The following is a 9,509-nucleotide window of genomic DNA, read 5'->3' on the forward strand; positions in this document are numbered from 1 at the left end:
CCCTGATCAACAGGTTTGTCTCTCCAGAAAGAGCCCTTCACCAGTAAGGACACTCCTTCCTTGAAGGACGTGCCCGGCGCTCAGCTACCAGTGTGGTGGAGGGTGGAGAAACGCGGTCTTTGTTTGCACGTGTGTCCTCATACGTGTGTGATCCACACGGGTGCAGAATAAGCCCGGGGTCGGCAGGAGATAGCTTGTTACTGGACATAGATTTCCTAACCTTAACGTTAGGAAGTAAAGTACACAAAACATACACAATCTGCCATTTTCTTTGTTAACTAGAGCCAGTTGGAGATTTTTCTGTTGCTCTGTAACCGGTCCTGGTTTCCTCTTAAAATGAGCTATATCTTACCAGGCCCCTTGAATGTGACTTTACTTTGGGTATCCTAGCCGTGCGCGTTTCTACTGCGTATTCCAAATTTCTTTGTCCTGTTATGAAGTTTTGTAAGCCCTCAAATAAGGAGGGTATAGTATTATGCTACACTGAACCACAGTCCAGTAATCTTAGGGCTGTGTTTCCTTCGTTTTACCGCACTGTAAACTGGGTATAGTTTTCCACATTGTGCATGTTTTAGCAAATAAGCAATATTCTACACAAATTGTGAGATACTATTTGGGCAATTCCTCTTCTCTTATGTCTTGGCGATCACTTTCTTGTTCTGTTGCAACTGCATAGAATTCCGTCATAAGGATGCCGCAAATTATTTAACCTGTTTCCTACTAATGGACCAAGATAATTTCCAGACTTCTGCTATTGTAGTGTCATAGCTAATGCCCTTTGACACACATTATTCTGCATCTATGAAAGCATTTCTGTAGGATAGAGTCCCAGAAGTCGAAGTGTTGGGTCCGAGAGAATGTGCCCATGTAATTTTGATGGATATCATTATAAAACGTCCTTGGAATTCTGCTAATTTGTACTCCAGCCAGCAATATGGGTGACTGCCTGTTTCTACCCTTGCCAACAGCATTATACCAAACTTTTTGTTCTTAAAAAGCAGGTAGGCAACACAGGGCCTCCCAATTTGGCATTAAGTTGCATTTTTCTGGGATTGAGCAGTTTTTCTTATGTTCAGCAGCCATTATAATGATCGTTTCTTTGGTCTGTTTATAAAGAACTTTCGTCCATATTTTTAACTGTGCCATTGGGCTTTTTTCCTATTGATTTGTAGGAACTCTTTTTATATTAACAACTTTAGCGTAATTAATGTAAATTCCAAACGTTCTTTTCTATGATACAGTTTTAATATCCGTTAAAGAGAATGTTTTTTTTGCATAAAATGATTGAAAGATGTATTTGGTGTTATTTTGGAGTGATGTCTCCCATCCATTAAAAAAATATATATATATTTTTAAGTAAGCTCTGTGCCCAGCCTGGGGCTTGAACTCATGACCCTGAGATCAAGAGTCACATGCTCTATCTACTGAGCCAGTCAGGCACCTCTATCCATTTTTTTTTTTTTTTAATGAGTCTGATGGAGAGGCAAACAATGGCCAGGCATTCAGTCCAGTTATAGCTTTTTTCTGCTTCTCAGATTTATTTCTTCTCCTATTTGCATCATCTACATTCCGTGCATGTACTTTCCCTGACAGAAAGATAATTGTCCTGCTTTTTAAATTCTTAAATACTTATTAATTGGAATTTCTGACCCATTTTTTAATTTCATTAAAATGTTGGTGTTTTATCCCACTCTGTTGCTTTTGGAGTTAAAACAATTTTCAGGGTCATCATATTCTTTAAATAGTGTGCTTATCAAGTGATCTTAAATTATAGGACGCTCTAAGATTCTGTGTCCTGAGGCCTCTAAAACTTGGTATTTTTCATGAGAAAAGCAGATCAGTATTAGAAATGAGGAACGCTAATCTTGGCCTAAGCAATGGTGATGATGTGTTCTCTTTAACTGGTCTTATTTCATTTTTGTCGAAATTCACTTTGTAAACATATTTTTTTTTGAACGGTTTAGTACTCGATATGAGCAGTAGCTTTCAAGCTTTTGAGTTTGGGTTCAAAAGGTCTCACATTGTTTACCTGCATGTGTAAAATCTGCAAGATCTTAGTGCTGTCCACCATGAAGCACAAAGTCTGAGCTGTGGCCATAACGAATGGCTGTAACAGAAAGCTACACGAAGCAGGTGTACTAGAAGAATCAGAAAGAGGATAATTCATTTGATGGAGTTTTGGGGGAGTGACAGCAAAGTGGATGGAAGAGCTTGTGCGGTCTTCATAATGCAGCCATGCTTGACCAACACCCCAACGGGCAGGAATGATTTGGGTAGATCTATTATATGCTCAACAGCATTCCAGCCTTAAGAACTTGTACTTAATGTTTTGATGCAATCACACAGTAGTTGGTATAGAAAATAAGGAGATAAGACTGACTAGAGGTTTGGGGCACATATTTGGGGACAGTGCTCACCTTGAATGTCAGACCACGTGTTGGGACTTGTTTTTTCTAATAGACAATGGGGACCAAAAACAAAAAAAGGTCAAAGTGTTCATGAATATTTTAATGGGTAAATAAATTTAGGTGCATATATTCCTACCATAAAATACTATATCACAATGAAAATAAACTACAGCTATCGACAACAAGGTCAATGAATTTTACAAACATAACTTTGGTCAGAAGAATCACATATGTAGAATGATCAGTTTCTTGAAAGTTTTAGAATGTGCAAAACTACACAGTGTTGGCTAGGGCTGTGCATATAGGAGATTAGAGAGATAGTCTTATCCCTAAAATCAACGAAGTGTTTATGTCTGGGAAGAGTGAGAAGGTAATGACCACAGAAGGACACGTAGAAAGTTCTGGAGCACAGGCACTGTTCTGTTTTTTGACTCAGGTGGTAGTTATGTGGCATTCAAGTTCTGGTTGTTTTAAACCTGTGTGTATGTGTTCTTATCTTTGATATATTTTATGAAGAATGCTAGAATACTAAATAATGCTTAAGAAAGGGTATGCACTCACAGCTCAGAGGAGTTTGATAAGATACAGACCCCTGTATCTTATCAAAGATAAGAGATCCCTGTCTCAAGAAGCAAGATTTCCACAACTTGAAATAGATTGGGCAACAGCCCAATAGTCTTAGGGCTGTGATGTCCTCATGTTACCAACAGAGAACATGTTTTTAAAATTGTCTTTCTTAATTTTAAATTTTATTTATTTTAAGAAATTACTAATACCGCCACACAGTTCAAAAGTTTAAAAGTACAAAAGGGTAAACAGCTTGGAGATCTCTTTCCCACGCCTGTCCCTGGTTACCCAGTTTCCTCGCACAAGCAATCAAGGACACCACTTTTTAAAAAAAGAATAAAATTTATTGTCCAGTTGGCTAACATACAGTGTGTAAAGTGTGTGCTCTTGGTTTTTGGGGTAGATTCCTGTGGTTCATCACTTATATACAACACCCAGAGCTCATCCCATCAAGTGCCCTCCTTACTGCCCATCACCCATTTCCCCCTCTCCCCCACCCCCCATTCACCCTTAGTCTGTTCTCTGTATTTAAGAGTCTCTTATGGTTTGCCTCCCTCCCTCTCTGTTTGTAACTATTTTTTCCCCTTCCCTTCCCCCATGGTCTTCTGTTAAGTTTCTCCAGTTCCACATATGAGTGAAAACATATGATATCTGTCCTTCTCTGACTTATTTCGCTCAGCATAATACTTTCCAGTTCAATCCATGTTGCTGCAGATGTCATGATTTCATTCTTTCTCATTGCCGAGTAGTATCCCACTGTATATATATAAACCATATCTTCTTGATCCATTCATCAGTTGATGGACATTAGGGCTCTTCCCATAATCTGGCTATTGTTGAAAGTGCTGCTGTAAATATTGGGGTACATGTGTCCCGATGGCATCAGCACTCTTGTATCCCTTGGATAAATTACTAGTAGTGCCGTTGCTGGTTCGTAGGGTAGTTCTACTTTTAATTTTTCGAGGAGCCTCCACACTGTTTTCCAGAGGGGCTGCACCAGTTTGCATTCCCACCAACAGTGCAAGAGGGTTCCCGTTTCTCCCCATTCTTGCCAGAATCTAGTTTCCTGAGTTACTCATTTTAGCCACTCTGACTGATGAGAGGTGGTATCTCAGTGTGGTTTTGATTTGTGTTTCCTTGATGATGAGTGACACTGAGCATCTTTTCATGTCTGTTGACCATCTGAATGTCTTCTTTAGAAAAGTATTCATGTCTTCTCAATTCTTCACTGGATTATTTGTTTTTTGAGTGTTGAGTTTGGTAAGTTCTGTATAAATTGTGGATACCAACCCTTTCTCCAATATGCCATTTGCAACTATCTCTTCCCATTCTGTCGGTTGCCTTTTGGTTTTGTTGATTGTTTCCTTTGCAGTGCAGAAGCTTTTTATCTTGATGAGGTCCCAATAATTCATTTTTGCTTTTAATTCCCTTGCCTTTGAATATGTATCGAGCAAGAAATTGCTGCAGCTGAGATCAAAGAGTTACTGCCTGCTTTCTCCTCTAGGGTTTTGATGGTTTCCTGTCTCACATTTAGGTCTTTCATCCATTTTGAGTTTCTTTTCGTGTATGGTGTAAGAAAGTGGTCTAGCCTCATTCTTCTGCATGTTGCTAAAGGACACCACTTTTAAGCACAGCATAAAATAGAATGAACCCAATGAAACAGAAAATGCCCATTTTTTTTTGTTTTTAAAGATTAGCTTTTTTGCAGTAAACTCTCATCAGTAAAATGCACACATGTCCAGTGTACAGCCAAATGTATAGGCTTGTGTAACTATATAGCAATCAAGATCTAGAACATTCCAGGGCACCTGGATGACTCAGTTGATTGAGCATCCAACTTCAGCTCAGGTCATGATCTCGCGGTTTGTGGGTTTGAGCTCCACACTGGGCTTGCTACTGTCTGCCTGTCAGTGCAGAGCCTGCTTAGGATACTCTGTCCCCCTTTCTTTGACCCTTCCCTGCTTCCGCTCACCCCCAAAAACTAGATATTTAAAGAAAAAGGATCTAGAACACTCCATCACTCCAAAAGATTTCTTTGGTTCCCTTATCTGTCAGCACCTACCTCTGGGGATTGATCTGCTCTACATCACCGTGGGTTAGAGTTGTCCCTAAAGTTTCATATAAATGATAGACTATAATATGACGCCTTCTGTGTCTGGCTTTGTTTACTCGGCGTAAAGCTTTGAGGTCCATCCCTGTTGTGTTATTTTTTTTTTCCTTTTTATTGTTGCCTCCTATGCCACTTAAGGTATTTGCCACAATTTGTCTGTCTTTTGGCTAGTTGATGTTCATTTGGGTTCTTTTCAGGGCTGGCTATTATGAATGAAATTGTTAAAAAAAAATTCAGGTACAGATCTTTGAAATGGCTGTTTTCCGGGAGAGCCGGGGCATGCTCTGTCCTGTGTCTTGCTTGGCCAAGTAGCTGTTGCCTTGGATAGGTAAGCGATGGGACCAAATGTCCGTCTTCTGAATCCCCTTGCTGGTCAGAGCACTGAAACTGAATGGCATCTTCCTGAGGCAGATTCTGCCTCTGCATCCCAGAAAGCCACCCTGATGGGACTTCATTGTGAACTCACAGCTGGTGCAGAACTGTCCCTGCATAGGCTGTTTGCCCCAGGGCCTCTGGCGCCGCGTGGTGACATTCCCTTCCATTTGTGGAAATAGTGAAACTGCAAAAAAGGGGTGTGCTTGAGGGCACCACACGAGGGTGTGCCTGGCAAGAGGGGCTCTGCCTTTCGGGTTTTCTCAGGCTGGGCAAGTGCGCTGGACCCACTGAGCGTCTTGGTGGCACTGCCCGCAAGAGCTGGTTTGGAAGGTTGCCAAGTCCACCTCCCACTTGGTTTCAAGGGCCCTGTCCGTCCCGTCACTGATGGGTTCTTCCAGCTTGCTTGCTTTGGGTCGTGCGCCCTCCCAGAGTGGTCTCTGGCTGGCGTCGTCAAGGGCATCACCTGAGCACTTGTTAGAGACAAAGGCGATGGGCTCCACTCCACAGCTACTGAACCAGAATCCCCGGAGGTTGGGGACCAAAGCATCTGAATTCTTTCCAGCTTTCCAGGTGACCTTATACACACCCGCGTCTGAGAACCATGACATTTGAGCACTTTCTGGGATCACAAGCCCTCTTCTCCACGAGGCAGCATTTCCATTGGTGACAACTCTAGTAAATCTGTTCCTTATGATGAGTTAGACCTACCTTTGGATTACCTCTGCAGATGCCCAAGATCCCCCTCCCCCCCCCGCCCCCCCTTTCTAGGGCAATCCTTTGTTACAAGCTGCACTCTGTTCTTACTCCTACTGAGTCTTTTTTCTCCCAAATGAGATATTCTGGGCTCCTTCCCTCACTGTTTTCCAGACTCTTCTAGACATGCTTCAGTTTATCTGTATCCCTCCTGAATGCAGCATTCCTGAGACGATCTGGGCAGTGTGTACTGCACCCCCACCCCCATCTCCTCCTGGAAAGCATCCTTCTATTCACATTGCCTGAGACAAGAATGTCTTTATTCTGATAGTAACCCCCTTTGACAGCCACTATTTTGACGATTGTTAGATGCTCATATATATATATGACTCTACAGTTTGTCAAACTATAACTACTAAAATCACTAAGGACATTCATATTGAGCTCTTCATTTAAATCTTAGAGCAACTCAACGAGACAGGTATTGCTTCCTTTTTACACAGGAGGAAACAGGCTCATAGGAGTTTAGCTGAATTATCAAGGATGACTTTGACGTAGACTATTCAATAGAATATTTGCAGTGATGGAAATATTCTACATTTGTACTGCCTGGTATGGTAGCCTCTTGTGGCTGGTGAACATATTAAATGTGGCTGGTTTGGCTTAAGAACTGTAATTTAATTTCACTTAAATTTAAATAGCCACACGTGGCTAGTGGCCACCATATTGAAAAGCACAGTCCTATGCGGATGAGCACTGGGTGTTATGTGGAAACTAATTTGACAGTAAACTATTTGTAAAAAATAAAACAAAATCAGAAAAAAAAACTCATTTCAAACATAATGATATAGACAGATTAAAAGTTGGATATCTATCTACCTATATCTATAGATCTTAAAATTAACAATTTTTCAATGTTCAACTTCAATAATAAATATAAATCAAAATTACCTTTTTAACAAAAATTAAAAAAAAAGAAAAGCACAATCCTAGACTGTAGTCATGAAACCATGCCCCCTCTCCACAAATTTACTATGGTTTTGGTTTTTGTTTTGTTTTACTGTGTCACTCTAAAGAGTAATAGAAGATAGATCATAGGAGCCAACAATTAGGACTTCCATTTTACAATATTACAGATTTATACCTAATGATTTTAGCATAGGGCAAAAATAATTGTGTTGGAAGAATGTTGCTTTTGCCTTCGGAGGGATTTTTGTTAGCCTTAGCCAGTCCAGGCCATGTTCCTCACCTTACGTCTGTTCCACGTGGGCAGGCAGCAGCTGTGACGAGTGTCTGCTCCGGGCCTGCATGATGTGGGCCCAGAGGGTATACCAGAAGCCCAAGGTCTGCGTTCGTCTCTGAGAGCTTACACTCTGGTTTAGGAGGCATGGCTGGTTCAGTGAATTGATTGAAACCGTTCACCACGGTTCTAAATTGTATGCCACAATCTCTAGAGCCTCACAGTTCTGGAATAGTGGAGATCGGGGGGGTTGGAATAGTTAATGAAAGCTCTGTACGCATTACCGTCTAGACCTAAAAAGAGAGGTATAATTGTAAGAGCAAGATTAGCAATCAGGGCTTTCCATGTAGCACAAGCCCAGGAATAAACGGGGGCCAAGTACCTGATGCTGTCAGCCCGGGGAGACTCTCCTGCCTCCCGCTCAGGGGCTGTTCTGGGGACACGAATAAAAATGATTATCCTTGGATGCCTGGAACCAGCATGGGCTCAGAAACATTGTTTGATGTTCAAAAGGTTTGGTGAACTGAGCTGAACCAGAGAATATTCCCCTTGCCTAGATAGGGTGGGGCTAGTCTAAGAAAGGGATCGCAAAATAGAAAGGCTTCAGTTCCTTGAAAATAGTTACGGACTTTTTTGTGTTCAGCCTTTAGCAAACATTTCTTGAGTGGCTGTCTCACGTCCTTATTGTCACACACGGTGGCTGCTCATGAGTTCCCGTGCGAGCCTGTTTTCTCAGACCGCGGTCCATTAGCACCGGGAACTTCGGGTTGAAGACTTAAGAAATGGGGTGGTTTTAACCAGATTAACCCTCGTTCTAGAAACCCACCAGGTTTTCCTCTCTAATAAACACAGCTCATCTTTGGCAATTTTACACAATTTTATGGTTATGTATTTGGGTAACAACTTTACCTCAGCTTCTTTTTACGCGTCTCTCTCTCTCTCTCTCTCTTTTTTCTTTTTATCCTGTTGTGCCTGGCTGTTTTTACATTGCTGGATTGATCCAAATGAGTACAAATAAATGAGGTGTATCATTCATTATTACTAGCTGCTGGGAATTCAGGGATGACTGAGACACATTTGGACCCCTGGTAAGAGAAACATTAGTAAGCAAATAATTTAATGCAGGGTTACGCTGCACACACTAAATTAGCACACGCGGACCCGGAAGACACAATAGAAAGAATTCCCTTGGATAATGAAGGGGGGAGTATGGGGACCGGACGGAGGCAGGATGGTCTGTATATAAGAAGTCAAAGGGAGTGAATATGTACTGAGTAGATCTTAGGTACTGGGTACTTGGTTAATTCATGGACACTTGAACGGGGTACAGGGTAGCACTCATAACTCTTCAGTTCTGTAGACAGATCAAGAGACAGACAGGAGGGGAGAGGATGAGACCAGAGGGGAGGGGGGGTTGTTTATGTGCTCTGGGGAATATCCAGAGGTGAGGTAGCAAGACAGATGTTGGGGCCAGTTTAGGAAGCTGCTAGTCTTAGACTGTGCAGAGAAATTTGGGCTAAATAAAACAAGCAGTTTCCATCTATTACCCTAATATGAATACCATCATGTTAGACTCTTTCTTCTGAAAACTCCATTCAAAAATTCAACAAGTACTTGAGCATCTACGGACACTGTTTTAGGTGCCAGAGGTGTAACAGCAGACGCAGAATATACATAGGATCCCTTTTTTCATAGAGCTTGTATTCCAGTGGTGGAAATAGCAGACAATAAGCAAATATACAAAATGCTAGAAGTGCTGCTTTGCTGAAGTGGTCAGTGTGGGCATCTCAGAGTGGATGGAGGAGTGACCTTGAACAGATGCCTGAAGAACGAGTCCTGGAATGATGCAAGCAGCTCCCTTTGTGGTGGAATGTTCCAGATGGAGGAACTGGTGTGTGCAAAGGCCCTGAGTGATGTGGCCTTGAGGTGTTAACAGAGAAGCAAGGAGCCCCATGTGGTGGGGGTGGGTGAGCAAGGGGAAGACGCCGCTGGTGTAGCCTGAAACTCTGCAGCAGCTCTGCTGAATTCTGCATTTTGGCCTTTTGTCAGTGCTCCTGGGGCCAGAGACTAGTGAGGAGTTTCATAGGAGCACATGGAGGTGAGGAGACGCAGTGGG

The sequence above is a fragment of the Crocuta crocuta genome, unplaced genomic scaffold, assembly GCF_008692635.1.
Source record: "Crocuta crocuta isolate KB4526 unplaced genomic scaffold, BGI_CrCroc_1.0 scaffold51, whole genome shotgun sequence".
NCBI classification, from domain to species: domain Eukaryota; kingdom Metazoa; phylum Chordata; class Mammalia; order Carnivora; family Hyaenidae; genus Crocuta; species Crocuta crocuta.